Source organism: Arachis stenosperma, chromosome 10 (genome assembly GCF_014773155.1).
Source record: "Arachis stenosperma cultivar V10309 chromosome 10, arast.V10309.gnm1.PFL2, whole genome shotgun sequence".
In the NCBI taxonomy this organism is placed as follows: domain Eukaryota; kingdom Viridiplantae; phylum Streptophyta; class Magnoliopsida; order Fabales; family Fabaceae; genus Arachis; species Arachis stenosperma.
Genome location: NC_080386.1, coordinates 19663966 through 19683931, shown reverse-complemented (window position 1 = coordinate 19683931; position 19966 = coordinate 19663966).

Genomic DNA, 19966 nt, shown 5'->3' with positions numbered 1-19966 from the left:
CTGTCTCGCAATGTGCGCGCGAGCGCCTTGTGCGCGTGCGCGTGCTTGGCTGACTTTGCTTCTTTGACTTTTTATGCTTCTCTCCACTTGTATGCTTCCTTCCTTGTTTCCTTTGATCCATGCCTAGCCTATTTCATCCTGAGATTACTAACAAACATATCAAGGCATCTTATGGAATCAAAGAGGAAATAGAATTCATCAAAATAAGACTTAAAAAGCATGTTTTTACGCTTAAGCACAAATACAGGAGAGATTACGAAATCATGCTAATTCCTAGGCTAAATGTGACAAAAGGCTATCAAGATGCTCTAAATTCAATACAAAACAAACCGTCAAATTGGGGTTTGTCAACCTCCCCACACTTAAGCCTTAGCATGTCCTCATGCTAAAATAAGAAGGAACTAAGGGTTATGACATTTATTGAATGCAACTAAACTATATGAGTTCTATCTACATGCAACTACCTAAAGCAATTGGAAATGTTTAGTTCAAACAAATCAATTTTCAAGAGAGCATGTGTAAGCACAAGAGCTAGGCAATAGGAATTAAGTCCAAACCACAATTGTATTGAATTATCAAAAAAAAGTTCAAACTTGCAAGAATATAGATAATACGGGCGAATACATGTGATTGAACTTTTGAACCCTCACCGGATGTGTATCTGCTCTATTCACTCAAGTGTTTAAGGGTTAATTCACTCAATTCTCTTCTAATCATGTTTTCCAAAATTTGATTTTCTTCTAACAATCAACACTTATTCAATGCATGCATACATTCATCATGAGGTCTTTCATTTAGGTTGTAATGGGGTTAGGGTCAAGGTAGGATCATTTATGGTTAAGTGGACTAGGATTGAATCTTTGATTAGCATAGACTTTCCCACCTAACCTATTTAATGACCTATACAAATGGAAGCTATTCTAACTACCCATTCTTCACTTTTTCTTACATACTCATGCATTCTTATTTGATTCATAACACTTATGCATTGATTCCCTTTTTATTGACTTCACTTTGGGACATTTTGTCCCCTCTTTACTATATATTTTTTTTCTTTTTCATCATCATATATTCTTTTTCTTTTTTTTTCTTTCTTTTCATTCACTTTTTTTCTTTTCTTTATAAACTTTTTTTTTCTTTTTCTTTTCCTTCTTTCAAACTACATACAAGAACATCAATGCATAAGGTCTTTACATTTAATCAATACATGAATATGTACCCAATTCCTAAACATGAAAATGTACTACCCCTTTTATCCTATCCAATGTTCCCAAGCCTCACCAACTTGAATAATAAGCACTCTCACTAGCCTAGGCTAATCAAAGATCCAAACAAGGACTTTTCATTGGTTTTTCCGCCTTGGGCTTGTAATGTGCTAAAATAAGAACGAGTTGGTTAAGCATAGGCTCAAATTGGCTAACAAAGGAGTATAAAAGGGTTGGCCATTTGGGTAAGTGGCTAATGAAATAATGGCCTCAATCATATAAATGCATAAATACAAGAAGTAAATGGATATATAGAATCAAGCAAATCAAGGATCACAATCATAGAAAGAGAACAATTTCACACAAGAATGGGAAATAAGTGGTTATAAAATGTAACCACATCAATAGGCTCAAAACTCACAAGCTTGTGTTCTTAGTTCAATACATGCTTCACAAAGTATGAAATTCAAGCAAGTTTTCAAGAATTTTCTTTCAATCAATTGGGTTAATGCCCTCTATTTAAACTTCTTGAAAAATCTCAATGTTTGACTAGGCATTGTTGTGATTGAAAAGTTCAAAAATTTTCTTAGTTCACCCTTCCCTTTTTCACTCAAAATCAATTTCTTATGCAAGAAGGGTGACTAAGTATTTGCAATTCAAAGTATGATTTCTAATCACAATCTCAACTAAAAAAATAAAGATATGCAAAATGTATAAAGAAAAATCCAACTAAAAGTACGGAATCCATCATTAAAAACATCTAAAAATATCCAAACATCAAAATATCTAAAATCCGAAATAGGCAATAAAAGTATCCAAAATAACTAGAAATGCATCAAAATATATACAAAATGTGCAAAATAAGATAACTAGGCTGAAAAGTTCACCGGTTCCCAAATAATGCTACCGGTGCCCTCCCCACACTTAAACCAAGCATCGTCCTCGATGCTAAACCGGAGGATCAGTGGGAGGTACAATGATAGGCTCTGGCTCGGGCTGTGGGACCGGCTCCTCCTGAGTCTCTGGTGGTGCTGTAGTGTCATGGGTATCCGGCTGAACTGGTGCCTCCGCAGCCTCCTCCTGATGATCCTGCTCATCGGAGGCTGGAGAATCAGGGAGCGGAGGTAGCTCAGCACCCAAAGAAATCAGTGCCTGGTCCATCCTGTCTAAACGGCGTCTGACATGGCGTCTCTCACGCTCCAAGAACCGGAATAGACGCTGAACCAGGAGATAGGTAGGCTCAGGTGCTGCTGGACGATCTGTAGATGATGAAGGAGCTGCTGTGGAGGATGATGGGGCAGCTGTAGGGGCCGATGGTGAAGGTGTCCCAATGACAGCTCTAGCCCGAGAGCGGCGTCTCGCAGGTGGTCTCTCGTGCACCCAACCACCCCAGGGGATAGTAACCTCCCTGTCATCAGCATCAGGGGGTGGTGGTCGCACATCATCGTCCAACCATGGGACCTCAGCTAGGGCCGCCATACTCGTGACCAAGGTAGGAAATGGGAGTAGGCTACGAATATGCGCCCGCCACATACACTATCGGATAAGCCTAGGGAAAGAGACCTCCTTTCCTTCCATCACACACCCAATCAGTAGAAGCATCTCCATAGGAATCTCAGAGAAGTGGGTGGTGGGAAGGACATAGCAAGCGAATATCATCTGCCAAGTCTTGGCCTCACGAGTCAGATGAGTAAAGAGCATCCCTTTCGGCTTGGTATTGTTCGCATCCATAACCCATGTGGCATCTGGTATCCCAATAACAGTCCTGAGTGCCTCATAATCAAAAGTCATGCTGTGTATGGCTAACTCAGCCTGCTGATGGGCACACAGCTCATCCGGGACATGCCGGCACTGTAGCGCCTCCTCAATCGCAGTCTCAGTAATCATAATCTCCCTACCCCTCACCTGAACCGAATCCAAAGTTGGGCGGAAGAAGTTGCAGTAGAATTCCTTCACCCAAGATATATTGATATCACCCAATTCCCGGTCAACAAAGTCAATGCCCAAATCAAGGATCCGACCGGTAATGGACCGTCTCACATCATTAGGTAGAAGTAACTTCTTCTCAATGTTTAGCTTTGTGGTTCGATATCTAGAAAACCGGAGCTCACAGTATAGGTTAGGGAATTTGTCCGGGTTGGTGGAAGGCAATAACTGGTTTTCTTTTTCCTCATCATTTAATGGGTTCTTAGCATAATGCTTGTAGATGGAAGGAATGGAGGGGGTAGAGTGTTTTCTCTTCTTGGAGGTAGTGGCTATGGCTTTGCCTTTATCCGACATCCTGAAAAAAATATGATAGAATATATAAAACATTTAGCATGTAGCAAAGAAGGCATGTTCAGGATACAATTATCAAAGAATAATCATGATGTTGCAATGAATATGCAAAAGTGAACAAGTAAACCAAAAGAAATTGCAAACTTCATTAAGGTCAACAACTCATCTTCAAAAGGCAATAGTACCATCATATGATTGAAAGAATTGTTAAAAGGGGGTTAAAGGTGAGTGGAAGTTAGATGGTTAAAGAAATTAGTGGGTTAGGAAAGTAGATTAGTGATATGATGATATTTATGCGCAATGAAAAGGAAAGTTGTGGTTCATGTTCACAAAGATTGTGCAAATCCGGGAAGTGAAAAAGAAACGGAATGTTGCTGAAAATTGAATTAAAGACCAAAATGAACCAATTTCCTTGAAAATCGGGCAGCATTCCGGCTTAAAATTGGACGTTCCCGGATGGCAAATTAGCACAAGAAGCATAGAAAACAACATCAAGTAAGTACAGCAACAATGGTATAGTATTCAGGCAGCAAGAAATGCATAAAAACAGTCCAAAATCAGCGTACAACATCCAAAGAAGCAGACAGCAATTATGCATGAACGGAGCACTTATCAGGCCTAGAATCCTCTATCCAGCCCTAGCTACCTAACAGCAAGTATATCTATCTAACTTAACATACAAAATTTGAATTCAAACTAACTAACATGTAATTAGACTACTTAACAGAAATGAACAATAAAAGGAAAAGCAGAAAAGATACAGAATCGGAGCAGGAACCTGGGAGCAGGGGTATTAAGAATGGAAGGGAGAATGGGGTTCGAAACTGCGCCGCCGTGGACGGTGGCTGGGAGTGGCCGGAAAGGAGTGGCGGTGGTGGAGGTTCGGCCAAAAGAGAGAGAAGAGAGGGAGTGTATGGGAGAAGACGAAGTGAATGAAGGAGAGGGAGGGCGAGGCAGCGAGCAGTGGCGGCTGCGGTGGACGGCGGCGGCGGTGGCCGCGGACAAAGGGAGTGAGTGGAGTGGAGAGAGCCGGAGTGGAGAGAGAAAGGGAGTGAGTGGAGGAGCGAAGGAGAGGGACGTGGTGATGGTTGAGAGAGTGTGTGCGTTGGCCGGAGGTGGTGGCCGGAAAGGTTGAGGTGGTGGTTATGGGGGTTGAGAGGAGGAAGAAGAAGGTGAAATGGGGTGAGGGGGAAGAAGTGCGCTGCGGTGCAACGCTCTTCGCGTCTTAGGGTTATCCCATATTTTGAATCGACGCGCGCGCGCCACTTGCGCGTCCGCGTCCCTTGATGAAACTTGGGACCTACGCGTGCGCGTACAACGCGCTTAAGCGTATGTGAGCAAAATGGGAAGGGACGCGTGCGCGTACAGTGCGCGCACGCGTGCATGGAGTTGGGCTAGGGGCTTAGAGTTGGCCCAACTCAGGCCTAACTCTCTGGAGAATGGCCTGGAAGTCGCGCAATCAGGTCGGCGCGCACGCGGCATGTACGCGTCCGCGCGCCTTGAGAAAATTGGAGGTCCACGCGTGAGCGTGCAGTGCGCTCTAGCGTGGGTGGCAGAATAGGTATGGGCGCGTGCGCGTACAGCGCGCGCACGCGTACAATAGATTGGGCCTGAGGCTTAGAGTGGGCTTGAGGCACGCCCAACTCTCGGGTCCGTGGCCTAGATTGGTGGCAGCACGCAAGGGACGCGTGCGCGGCAAGTGCGCGTCCGCGTACATGTCGAATTGTGAAGTGGCGCGTTAGCATGGTGGGTGCGCCGCGCAGATCGAGTTGGGCCTGGGGCCTAAAGCTAGCCCCGAAATGGCTCAACTCTCTGAGGTTTGGCTCAATCAGTTGCAGCAGCGAATCGGCGCGGACGCGTCATGTGCGCGTTCGCGTGAACGTCCATGTTCTTAAAAACGGCGCGCACGCACGTTGTGCGCGTCCGCGTGGATCGTCTTGGGCTCAAGGCATAACGTTTGCCCAAGGGAGGCCCAACTCTCGGGTGTGTGGCTCATGGTGCGTCCACACAGGGACGCGTGCGCGTGCATGGTGCGCGCGCGTCCAACCCCCTTTTCTTTTGTTTTTTTTTTTTCAGAAATCGAATTTTCTGGGTGCTCCCCTTAGTGTTCACAACTCTTATTCACTCAACCATCATACAATTCACAAAAATACAATTTTTGATATTATTCATCTACCACTAAACACAACATGCATGCGACTAAGCTAACAATTAAGTTGTACAAACAAATTTGTATGAAACATCTACCTAAAATGGTAACTCAAATCACTTATTAAGTAAATTTAGAAGAGTGGAAAGAGTTTACCATGGTGGGGTGTCTCCCACCTAGCACTTTTAGTTTAAGTCCTTAAGTTGGACATTTTGAGAAGCTTGTTGTCATGGTGGCTTATGCTTGTACTCATCCTTGAATTTCCAAGGATCTTTGCTCCTCAATTGGTTGACAGAATTTCCAACCATCTTTATTAGGCTTGGACAAAGTTCTACCCAAGATATGAGTCCCCATATTTGGTCTTCACATAGCGAACCGGGATCCCAAATCTTGTCTTCACATCCATCCGTTAGTTGAGTTTCATGATTTTGTCGGATGGGTGGATGGCATAAAGGTGATTGACACCTAGAATTCTCTTTATTCCACCAATGCTTCCTTCTAGATCCATACAAAGTGATCCTTGTCCCAACATCATCCCTATACCTTGAGGTCTTGACCTTGATAAGCTTAACACCTACTTTCCAACCACTACACAACTCATTCTTACTTTTAATTCCACAAAGAGTTCTAAGTTGACCATCATTTTCAAGCAAACCATATTCAAGTGAGAAATTAAAGCTTAGGGATAGAGATTTTACCCACTTAAATGTTGTATTGGATGGCAATTTGGGAAGGGGGGCTCCCCTACACTTAGACAATGCAAGGTCCACTTCCTTGTACTCTTCTTTGTATATGTCCACCTCTTCACAAGCTTCTTCAATTTCAACCTTTCCCTCTTTGTTACGTGGCTTGGTGTTATCTTCAAGAACTTCATCTTGTCTAATGAGAGGCGATTCAATTTTGGATAAAAATTCATTGATGAATGAGTTCATCTCTTGATCAACCTCTTCATATTCTTCAATTTCAATATACACCATGCCATTTCCGACTTCCTTGGGAGGTTGTGCACACTCTTTTATAATTTCAACTCCACGTCTAACGGGTGAGGATTCCATTGTAGAGAGAAATTCATCCATGATTGAATCCATCTCTTGATAAGCCTCTTCTAAGTCTTCAATGATGGTATGCCTTGGAGGTTGCGCACCCTCCTCAACATCAATATCAAGCTTCTTGGAAGAGTGCTCCATGATGCTACATGTCCATGGACTTTCAACATCTCCTAAATCTTCAACCACTTCTTCCCTTTCTTCAATGATCATAGGCTTCTCCAATTGTTCTAACACAAAATTTGACTCCTCTTTTTCCACCGAACTTTCCAATTTCTCCTTCATGCTTTGTTCTTCTCTTGACGTTCCACATGGGGTCGCGGAAGTACCTTGAGTATTCAAACATTGGTAGGCTAAGGTGGACACCACCTTGGTCAAGTTGGTCACGAACTCAAGTGTATCCCGCTTCATGGCCTCTTGTCCTTGAAGTAACAAAGTGAGAGAATCGTCTATTGGGGCTTGTGGTGGGTAGGAAGGTTCATCGTTTTGGAGAGAGGGTTCACAATAGGAAGGTGGTTTTTCTTGGTAAGTTTGTGGAGATTGTGTGTATTGAGGTGGTTCTTTGTAGTAATCTTGGTAGGGTTGTGGTGGGTCTAAAGGTTCTTGCTCATAATGGTCATGAAGATATGGTATGGATGGTTGGTTGTATGATAAGTATTGGTCATGAAAAGGTGCTTGGTATGGAAAGGCTTGTGAGTATGGTTGAGGGTTATGTTGAGGATGAGATTCATAGGCATATGATGGTGATTGTTGAGTGTCACAAAAGGAGTCATCATAGCCGTTAAATTGACATGCATTAGGATGGAAATTATACCTATAGGTATCCGGAGGTTGTTGCCAATAGGAGTGATCAATTCCTTGAGGCTCATCCCATCTTTGATGGTTCCATCCATGGTACATGTTATCATTGAAGTTCCCCTCACCTACAACATAATTAGAACCAAACTCATAGCCAAACTGAGAATTCATAGTGAAAGAACAAAATAAAACTAACAAAAATTAAGAAACAAACAAAAGACAAACCTATTCACAATATTCACATATGTACAACAACCAATAACACAATACTATTGCAAGTCCCCGGCAACGGCGCCATTTTGACGATCGGATTTTTGACGGTTTAGAAATTCACAAATAAAATCTCGTTGTAAAGTATAGTTTCTAAACCAAACAACAATCCTTTCGTACAAAAAGTTGTTTGTCACAAGTAACAAACCCCTAAATTTATAAACCGAAGTATTGGACCTCGGGTCGTTCTCCCTAGGATTTACAATAAAGTGTCTTGTTATTGGTTGTGAGTTATTTTGGGGTTTTAGATGAGAAACATGAATAGTAAATGGTAAGGAAACTTTATTAACAAAATGGTCTTGGCAAGATTTGGTTGTCAAGGGTCTTCATCATTATCACTAGCCACAAGTATGGTAGTTGCAAGGATTAATCCCACTTAGTCATCCTTAAATCAATTAACAAAGGAAAGTCAAGTGAGTTATATCAATCCTAGTCCATAAGTCCTAACTTTCCACTAATTGGATTAATGAAGGCTAGAGTTAATGGCTATCAACTAGCAATCAATTGGACACTAGTGACTCAAGAAATTCTAAGTTACCTTCTCAAGCCAAGAACATAAAATTCTAGTCTAACATTCTTCCAAGCATTTCATCAAACACTTGGAAGGCACAAAAGGAAAGTGTAGTAAATCACAACAAGAAAGAATTCTAACAACAATTGAATACAAAGAATTAACAACAACAATCAAAAGAAACACATTTATTATGAATTACCTTTTATTGAATTGGAAGAAAGTAGAAGGGAAAATACTAGATCTACAACGAAATATAAGAGCAACATAAAGGAAATTGCAATAAAAGAATGGAAGAAGAATGAATCTACAAGGAATTGAGATGTAGGAGTAGAAGAAGATGAATCTAAATCTAAATCTAAGAACTAAACCTAATCCTATTCCTAATTCTAGAGAGAAGTGAGAGCTTCTCTCTCTAGAAACTAACTCTAGCTAAAACTATCTATCTAATGATCTAAAAATTAGTCTATGGATGTGAATGTGTTAATTTCATGTCAATCCCCTTCAATCCTTGGCTCTTATATGCATTTTGGCGCCAAAGTTGGTTGCTGAAACCTTCCCAAAATCGCCAGGCACGTGTTGCCTTAATGAGGTCATGTGCCATCATCGGCGCGTGCGCGCATGGTACGCGTGCGCGTCCTTGGCCTGTCTCGCAATGTGCGCGTGAGCGCCTTGTGCGCGTGCGCGTGCTTGGCTGACTTTGCTTCTTTGACTTTTTATGGAATCAAAGAGGAAATAGAATTCATCAAAATAAGACTTAAAAAGCATGTTTTTACGCTTAAGCACAAATACGGGAGAGATTACGAAATCATGCTAATTCCTAGGCTAAATGTGACAAAAGGCTATCAAGATGCTCTAAATTCAATACAAAACAAACCGTCAAATTGGGGTTTGTCACTGAGCAAAAATCTGACTTAGGCTGAAAAAGGACTGCTAATGCTGTTGGATCCTGACCTCCCTGCACTCAAAATGGATTTTCTGGAGCTACAGGAGTCCAATTGGCGCGCTCCCAACGGCGTTGGAAAGTAGACATCCAGGGCTTTCCAGCAATATATAATAGTCCATACTTTGCGCGAAGATAGACGACGTAACCTGGTGTTGAACGCCAAGTACATGCTGCTGTCTGGAGTTAAACGCCAGAAAAACGTCATGATCCGGAGTTGAACGCCCAAAACACGTCATAACTTGGAGTTTAACTCCAAGAAAAGCCTCTACTCGTGGATAGCTTTAGTCTCAGCCCCAGCACACACCAAGTGGGCCCCAGAAGTGGATTTCTGCACCAATTATCTTAGTTTACTCATATTCTGTAAACCTAGGATACTAGTTTACTATTTAAACAACTTTTAGAGAATTATTCTGTACCTCATGACATTTTCAGATCTGAATTACATACTTTTTGACGGCATGAGTCTCTAAACTCCATTGTTGGGGGTGAGGAGCTCTGCAGCGTCTCGATGAATTAATACAATTCCTTTGTTTTTCCATTCAAACACGCTTGTTCTTATCTAAGATGTTCATTCGCGCTTAATTATGGAGAAGGTGATGATCCGTGACACTCATCACCTTCCCCAAACCATGAACGTGTGCTTGACAACCACCTCCGTTCTACATCAGACTGAATGAGTATCTCTTAGATTCAGTACGCAGAATCTTCATGGTATAAGCCGGATTGATGGCGACATTCATGAGAATCCGGAAAGTCTAAACCTTGTCTGTGGTATTCCGAGTAGGATTCTGGGATTGAATGACTGTGACGAGCTTCAAACTCCTGAAGGCTGGGCGTTAGTGACAGACGCAAAAGAATCAATGGATTCTATTCCAACCTGATTGAGAACCGACAGATGATTAGCCGTGCTGTGATAGAGCATAGGAACGTTTTCACTGAGAGGATGGGAAGTAGCCATTGACAACGGTGACACCCTACATAGAGCTTGCCATGGAAGGAGCCTTGCGTGTGTTGAAGGATTTCAAGGAAGAGTTGAAGTTCAAAGGACAAAGCATCTCCAAAACTCCAACATATTCCCCATTACTGCACAACAAGTAACAACTATTTATTTTATGCCCTTTTTACTTTATACGAGGCTAAAGAACTCTATTGGTATCCTGATTAAGATTAATAAAATAAACATAGCTTGCTTCAAACCAATAATCTCCGTGGGATCGACCCTTACTCACGTAAGGTATTACTTGGACGACCCAGTGCACTTGCTGGTTAGTTGTACGGATTGCAAATTCGTGCACCATATATTCCTGGGGCAATCGACTTTCAATTTAGTGCTGTTATTTTCATGTTTAAGTTAAATAAGCATATAGTTATAGTCATAGTTAGGGTACTTTTATAGCTGTAATATCTGTTAGGTGGTATAATGTATTGTTAGTAAGTGTTAATTGATAAGTATGATTTAACTTATTAATTAAATTAAGGGTTAAGTACGATTTTGGTCCTTAACGTAGAAGTTAAAAATTTATTTTATTCCTGGTGCACGGATTTGTGATCATCAACAATGGTTCCAATAGTTTGGTAGCTCTCACACATGAATTACACTTAGTCACAACTCTGCACAACTAACCAGCAAGTGCACTGGGTCGTCCAAGTAATACCTTACGTGAGTAAGGGTCGATCCCACGGAGATTGCTGGTATGAAGCAAGCTATGGTCATCTTGTAAATCTCAGTCAGGCGGATAATAATTGGTTATGGGAAATATAAAGAGATACTTGCTTAAATAATAAAGGATAGAAATACTTATGTAAATTAATGGTGAGAATTTCAGATAAGCGTATGGAGATGCTTGTCCCTGTTGAATCTTTGCTTTCCTACTGCTTTCATCCAATCCTTCTTACTCCTTTCCATGGCAAGCTGTATGTAGGGCATCACTGTTGTCAATGGCTACATCCCATCCTCTCAGTGAAAAAGGTCCAAATGCTCTGTCACAGCACGACTAATCATCTGTCGGTTCTCAATCAGGTTGGAATAGAATCCCGTGATTCTTTTGCATCTGTCACTAACGCCCAGCCTTCAGGAGTTTGAAGCTCATCACAGTCATTCAATCCCGGAATCCTACTCGGAATACCACAGAAAAGGTTAGACTTTCCGGATTCCCATGAATGCCGCCATCAATTCTAGCTTATACCACGAAGATTCTGATTAAGGAATCCAAGAGATATGCGCCCGGTCTAAGGTAGAACGGAAGTGGTTGTCAGTCACGCGCGTTCGTAGGTGAGAATGATGATGAGTGTCACGGATCATCACATTCATCAAGTTGAAGTGCAACGAATATCTTAGAACAGGAATAAATCGAATTGGATAGAAAATAATAGTAATTGCATTGAAACTTGAGGTACAGCAGAGCTCCACACCCTTAATCTATGGTGTGTAGAAACTCCACCATTGAAAATACATAAGTGAAAGAGGTTCAGGCATGGCCGAATGGCCAGCCCCCGAGTGGTCGCAAGACCGAATGATCAAAGACATCTAAAACAATAGTAAAAAGTTCTATTTATACTAAACTAGCTACTAGGGTTTACAGGAGTAAGTAATTGATGCATAAATCTACTTCCGGGGCCTACTTGGTGTGTGCTTGGGCTGATCTTGATCTATCCACGAGCTGAGGCTTCTCTTGGAGTTGAACGCCAAGTTGTAACATGTTTTGGGCGTTCAACTCTGGTTCGTGACGTGTTTCTGGCGTTTGACTCCAGAATGCAGCATGGAACTGGCGTTGAGCGCCAGTTTACGTCATCTAATTACGAATAAAGTATAAACTATTATATATTGCTGGAAAGTTCTGGATGTCTACTTTCCAACTTCGTTAAGAGTGAACCATTTAGAGTTCTGTAGCTCTAGAAAATCCATTTCGAGTGCAGGGAGGTCAGATTCTAACAGCATCAGCAGTCCTTTGTCAGCCTCCTATCAGAGTTTTGCTCAAGTCCCTCAATTTCAGCCAGAAAATACCTGAAATCACAGAAAAATACACAAACTTATAGTAAAGTCCAGAAATGTGAATTTAGCATAAAAACTAATGAAAACATCCCTAAAAGTAACTAGATCATACTAAAAACTAACTAAAAATAATGCCAAAAAGCGTATAAATTATCCGCTCATCAGTTTCCGACCATTTTTTCGCTACAAAATAGTCCCAAAGGTTTAACTTAATTTTATAATCATCTTTCGGGTGAAAATACCGCTCCCTCCCCTCTTCTTCCTCAATCTTCTTCCTCAACATTAACCAGAAGCAGAAGCAAAAGCGCAAATGCAGAAACAGAAGCAGGTAAAAGTAGAAACCAAAAGTAGAATAACAACAATCAAACAACAACAATCAGCAGAACAACAACAACAATAACAATGGATAATGAAATCAGAGCGACAACAAAAACAGAACAGAAAGCAGAAGCAAAATCAGAAGTGGGCAGAAGCAGAAGCAACCAAAGCATCAACAATAATAACGGAATAAAAGGAATAAACAGAAGCAACCAGAAGCATCAACAACAACAACAACAATGGAATCCTTTAAATATGAAAAATTAAAGAAAAAAGAATAAAAAATTGAAATAGATGGGAAGGGTTGTGGCGATGGTGGGGAAGGAAGGGTTCGGCGATGAACGGTGATGCGGTATTGGTGGGCTATAAATCGCCACAAGGAGCGCACTGTGGTGGTCGGCGGCGCTGTGGAGGGCTTCGTTCCTCTCTTTTCTTTCTCTCTCCCTCTGCTATCTCCTCTCGTGCCGTTAGTGTATGTGCTGAGGAAGAAAGGAGCAGCGGCGGCAGCGTGGAGCAACAACCTTTCCCCTCCCCCCTCTTCCCTGGAAACAACACCCCTCCAATTCTCTTTCTCCCCCCGTCCCTTTCTTTCTTTTTTTTCTTTTTATTTTATTTTATTTTATTTTATAATTTTTTTAGTTAGGGATAATTTAGTAATAAAAATAAAAAATTTGGTAAAAAAGACGATTTTAAAACAAACTGAAACATTCGGGACCATTTTGTAGCAAAAAATGTTAGGGAAAAAATAAATTTTTGACCTCTACGTTAGGGACCAAAATCGTACTTAACCCTTAAATTAATGTATTAAGTAAATCTTTATTGCGATTTGTTATTTTTTAATTTGAATTCTATATTTTTAATTTTAATTTTGATAATGGTCGATAACTTTTTTTAACTATTATTCAATGTTTTAGTGGGCTTACGTTTGTTCAATATGTTTTTTCGACGTTTGATTTTTAAAAACTAATATTTTTGTTTCCAACTAAGTTATGAAATGTGTAATGCTTATTTAGTATATTTTTTATCTTTTCATTTTGATATTTAAATGTTTACTTTTGAAATAGATTTCTTATTTAATATTTTTATTTTTTATAAGAGGCCTCGCCTACTTTTTCCTAGGTGAGTGAGCCACACTCTTGCACCACCGGACGTCATTCTCCTTTACTTGAGGGATACTGGATTTGGTGATATAGTGCAGCTCAGGGACTTTGTGTTTGACAACTCCCTGATAACTGCATTCGTAGAATGCTGGCATCCAGAAACCTACACTTTTCACCTACCATGGGGGTGAGTGCACCATCATCCTGTAGGACGTTGTGTACTACCTTGGGTTACACACGCACAGGGAGCCAGTGGGTAGATGCTTGCGTGATTTTCAGACAGGGGCACTCGACCCAACAGTGGGTAGAGGAGCTCCTCAGTGCCATGCCTCCTCATACTCAGCAGTAGGGTGCGCAATGAAAGGAGTCCTTCTCCATCAAGTTGACATGGCTTCGGGACAAAGTACGGCATATGCTCGATACCACTGATGTAGCCACCCTTCGATAATATACAAGGTGTTACATATTATTACTGATCGGGGGTTACCTGATGACCAACAAGTCAAATAACCAGGTCCATCTCAGGTGGCTGCCACTATTGAATGACTTCCAGAGATGTCACGGTATGTCTTGGAGATCCACTGTGCTTGTATAGATGTACCACTCTCTATGCTTGGTGCACAAAATTGTGATCAATACTTTTCAAAACATAAACAATCCCTAGTAATGGCTCCAAAGACTTGGTGCTCAATACCATGGCATAAACACAACTTCGCACAACTAACCAGCAAGTGCACTGGGTCGTCCAAGTAATAAACCTTACGCGAGTAAGGGTCGATCCCACGGAGATTGGTGGTATGAAGCAAGCTATGGTCACCTTGTAAATCTCAGTCAGGTAGACTCAAATGGGTATGGTGATGAACGAAAATAACATAAAAGATAAAGATAGGGATACTTATGTATATCATTGGTGTAAGAGCTTCAGACAAGCGTATGAAGATGCCTTCCCTTCCGTCTCTCTGCTTTCTTACTGTCTTCATCCAATCCTTCTTACTCCTTTCCATGGCAAGCTTGTGTAGGGTTTCACCATTGTCAGTGGCTACCTCCCATCCTCTCAGTGAAAATACGTCCCTGATGCTCTGTCACAGCATAGGCTAATCATCTGTCGGTTCTCGGTCCGGCCGGAATAGAATCCAGTGATTCTTTTGCGTCTGTCACTAACGCCCCGCCTTTCGGAGTTTGAAGCACGTCACAGTCATTCAATCATTGAATCTTACTCAGAATACCACAGACAAGGTTAGACCTTCCGGATTCTCTTGAATGCCGCCATCAGTTCTTGCCTATACCACGAAGACTCTGATCTCACGGAATGGCTGGCTCGTTTGTCAGGCGATCAACCATGCATCATGCAATCAGAAATCCAAGAGATATTCACTAAGCCTCAGATGCTTGTAGAACAAGAGTGGTTGTCAGTCACCTTGTTCATAGGTGAGAATGATGATGAGTGTCAATCATCACCTTCATCATGTTGAAGAACAAGTGATATCTTAGACAAAGAACAAGCGGAATTGAATAGAAGAACAATAGTAATTGCATTAATACTCGAGGTACAGCAGAGCTCCACACCTTAATCTATGGTGTGTAGAAACTCCACCGTTGAAAATACATAAGAACAAGGTCTAGGCATGGCCGAATGGCCAGCCTCCCAAAGTGAGTTCAATCATCAAAACATGATCAAAAGACTCTCTCTATTACAATAGTAAAAGGTCCTACTTATAGAAAACTAGTAGCCTAAGGTGTACAAAGATGAGCAAATGACATAAAAATCCACTTCCGGGCCCACTTGGTGTGTGTTTGGGCTGAGCAATGAAGCATTTTCGTGTAGAGACTCTTCTTGGAGTTAAACGCCAGCTTTTATGCCAGTTTGGGCGTTTAACTCCCAATTAGGTGCCAGTTCCGGCGTTTAACGCTGGAATTTCTGTAGGTGACTTTGAACGCCGGTTTGGGCCATCAAATCTTGGGCAAAGTATGGACTATCATATATTGCTGGAAAGCCCAGGATGTCTACTTTCCAACTCCGTTGAGAGCGCGCCAATTGGGCTTCTGTAGCTCCAGAAAATCCACTTCGAGTGCAGGGAGGTCAGAATCCAACAGCATCTGCAGTCCTTTTCAGTCTCTGGATCAGATTTTTGCTCAGAACCCTCAATTTCAGCCAGAAAATACCTGAAATCACAGAAAAACACACAAACTCATAGTAAAGTCCAGAAAAGTGAATTTTAATTAAAAACTAATAAAAAATATACTAAAAACTAACTAGATCATACTAAAAACATACTAAAAACAATGCCAAAAAGCATACAAATTATCCGCTCATCACAACACCAAACTTAAATTGTTGCTTGTCCCCAAGCAACTGAAGATCAAATAAGATAAAAAGAAGAGAATATGCAATGAACTCCAAAAACATCTATGAAGATCAGTATTAATTAGATGAGCGGGGCTTTTAGCTTTTTGCCTCTGAACAGTTTTGGCATCTCACTCCATCCTTTGAAATTCAGAATGATTGGCTTCTTTAGGAACTCAGAATCCAGATAGTGTTATTGATTCTCCTAGTTAAGTATGATGATTCTTGAACACAGCTACTTTATTGAGTCTTGGCTGTGGCCCAAAGCACTCTGTCTTCCAGTATTACCACCGGATACATACATGCCACAGACACATAATTGGGTGAACCTTTTCAGATTGTGACTCAGCTTTGCTAAAGTCCCCAACTAGAGGTGTCCAGGGTTCTTAAGCACACTCTTCTTGCCTTGGATCACAACTTTATTTCTTTCTTTTTCTTTCTTTTTCTCTTTCTCCCCTTTTTTTTTCGTTTGCTTTTTTTTTTCTTTTTTTTTGTATTCACTGCTTTTTCTTGCTTCAAGAATCATTTTTATGATTTTTCAGATCCTCAGTAACATGTCTCCTTTTTCATCATTCTTTCAAGAGCCAATATTCATGAACCACAAATTCAAAAGACATATGCACTGTTCAAGCATACATTCAGAGAACAAAAGTGTTGCCACCACATCAAAATAATTAAACTGTTATAAAATTCAAAATTCATGCAATTCTTTTCCTTTTCAATTAAGCACGTTTTTATTTAAGAAAGGTGATGGATTCATAGGACATTCATAACTTTAAGGCATAGACACTAAGACACTAATGATCATAAGACACAAACATGGATAAACATAAGCATAAAAATTCGAAAAACAGAAGAATAAAGAACAAGGAAATCAAGGAACGGGTCCACCTTAGTGATGGCGGCTCTTCCTTCCTCTTGAAGGTCCTATGGAGTGCTTAAGCTCCTCAATGTCTCTTCCTTGCCTTTGTTGCTCCTCTCTCATGATTCTTTGATCTTCTCTTATTTTATGGAGGAGAATGGAGTGTTCTTGGTGCTCCACCCTTAGTTGTCCCATGTTGGAACTCAATTCTCCTAGGGAGGTGTTTAGTTGCTCCCAATAGTTTTGTGGAGGAAAGTGCATCCCTTGAGGCATCTCAGGGATCTCATGATGAGAGGGGTCTCTTGTGTGCTCCATCCTTTTCTTGGTAATGGGCTTATCCTCATCAATGGTGATGTCTCCCTCTATGTCAACTCCAACTGAATAACAGAGGTGACAAATGAGGTGAGGAAAGGCTAACCTTGCTAAGGTAGAGGACTTATCCGCCACCTTGTAGAGTTCTTGGGCTATGACCTCATGAACTTCCACTTCTTCTCCAATCATGATGCTATGGATCATGATGGCCCGGTCTAAAGTAACTTCGGACCGGTTGCTAGTGGGAATGATTGAGCGTTGGATAAACTCCAACCATCCTCTAGCCACGGGTTTGAGGTCATGCCTTCTCAATTGAACCGGCTTGCCTCTTGAATCTCTCTTCCATTGTGCGCCCTCTTCACATATGATTGTGAGGACTTGGTCCAACCTTTGATCAAAGTTGACCCTTCTTGTGTAAGGATGTTCATCTCCTTGCATCATAGGCAAGTTGAACGCCACCCTCACACTTTCCGGACTAAAATCCAAGTATTTCCCCCGAACCATAGTAAGATAATTCTTTGGATCCGGGTTCACACTTTGATCATGGTTCTTGGTGATCCATGCATTGGCATAGAACTCTTGAACCATCAAGATTCCAACTTGTTGAATGGGGTTGGTAAGTACTTCCCAACCTCTTCTTTGGATCTCATGGCGGATCTCCGGATATTCACCCTTTTTGAGTGAAAAGGGGACCTCGGGGATCACCTTCTTCAAGGCCACACTTCATAGAAGTGGTCTTGATGCACCCTTGAGATGAACCTATCCATCTCCCATGACTCGGAGGTGGAAGCTTTTGCCTTCCCTTTCCTCTTTCTAGAGGTTTCTCCGGCCTTGGATGCCATAATGGTTATGGAAAAACGAAAAAGCAACGCTTTTACCACACCAAACTTAAAATGTTTGCTCGTCCTCGAGCAAAAGAAGAAAGAAGAGAGTAGATGAAGAAGAAATGAGGAAGAGTGAGATGGTGGTGTATTCGGCCAAGGAGGGGGAGAAGTGGTGTTTTGGTTGTGTGAAAATGAAGGAGTGAAGAAGGGTATTTATAGGAGAGAGGGGAGATGGGGTTCGGCCATATTGGGTGGGTTTGGGAGGGAAAGTGGTTTGAATTTGAAGGGTGAGGTTGGTGGGGTTTTATGAAGGATGGATGTGAGTGGTGAAGAGAAAGATGGGATTTGATAGGTGAAGGGGTTTTGGGGAAGAGGTATTGAGGTGATTGGTGAATGGGGGAAGAAGAGAGAGAGTGGTGGTGGGGTTGGTGGGGATCCTGTGGGGTCCACAGATCCTGTAGTGTCAAGGAAAAGTCATCCCTGCACCAAATGTTGCTCAAAATCACGTTTTGAGCCATTTCTGGCGTTAAACGCCGGGCTGGTGCCCATTCCTGGCGTTTAACGCCAGGTTCTTGCCCTTTTCTGGCGTTTAACGCCAGTCTGGTGCCCCTTTCTGGCGTTAAACGCCCAGAATGGTGCCAGACTGGGCGTTAAACGCCCAACTGCTAGGTTTACTGGCGTTTGAACGCCAGCAGCTTCTTCCTCCAGGGTGTGCTGTTTTTCTTCCTGTTTTTCATTTTGTTTTTGCTTTTTCAATGGATTTTGTGACTTCTTATGATCATCAACCTACAAAAAACATAAAATAACAAAAGAAACTATATAAATTATAATCATTGGGTTGCCTCCCAACAAGCGCTTCTTTAATGTCAGTAGCTTGACAGAGGGCTCTCATGGAGCCTCACAGATACTCAGAGCAATGTTGGATCCTCCCAACACCAAACTTAGAGTTTGAATGTGGGGGTTCAACACCAAACTTAGAGTTTGGTTGTGGCCTCCCAACACCAAACTTAGAGTTTGACTGTGGGGGCTCTTCTTGACTCTGATTTGAGAGAAGCTCTTCATGCTTCATCTCTATGGTGACAGAGGGATATCCTTGAGCCTTAAACACAAGAGATTCTCCATTCACTTGAATGATCAGTTCACCTCCATCAACATCAATCACAGCCTTTGCTGTGGCTAGGAAGGGTCTGCCAAGGATGATGGTTTCATCCATGCACTTCCCAGTCTCTAGGACTATGAAATCAGTAGGGATGTAATGGTCTTCAACCTTTACCAAAACATTCTCTACAAGTCCATGAGCTTGTTTTCTTGAGTTGTCTGCCATCTCTAATGAGATTCTTGCAGCTTGTACCTCAAAGATCCCTAGCTTCTCCATTACTGAGAGAGGCATGAGGTTTACACTTGACCCTAAGTCACACAGAGCCTTCTTGAAGGTCATGGTGCCTATGGTACAAGGTATGGAAAACTTCCCAGGATCTTGTCTCTTTTGAGGTAATTTCTGCCTAGACAAGTCATCCAGCTCTTTGGTGAGCAAAGGAGGTTTATTCTCCCAAGTCTCATTTCCAAATAACTTGTCATTTAGCTTCATGATTGCTCCAAGGTACTTAGCAACTTGCTCTTCAGTGACATACTCATCCTCTTCAGAGGAAGAATACTCATCAGAGCTCATGAAAGGCAGAAGTAAGTCCAATGGAATCTCTATGGTCTCATTTTGAGTCCCAGATTCCCATGGTTCCTCATTGGGGAACTCATTGGAGGCTAGTGCACGCCCATTGAGGTCTTCCTCAGTGGCGTTCACTTCCTCTCTATCCTCCCTAAATTCGGCCATATTGATGGCTTTGCACTCTCCTTTTGGATTTTCTTCTGTGTTGCTTGGGAGAGTACTTGGAGGGAGTTCAGTAACTTTCTTGCTCAGCTGTCCCACTTGTCCTTCCAAATTTCTAATGGAGGACCTTGTTTCATTCATGAAACTTTGAGTGGTTTTAATTAGATCAGAGACCATGGTTGCTAAG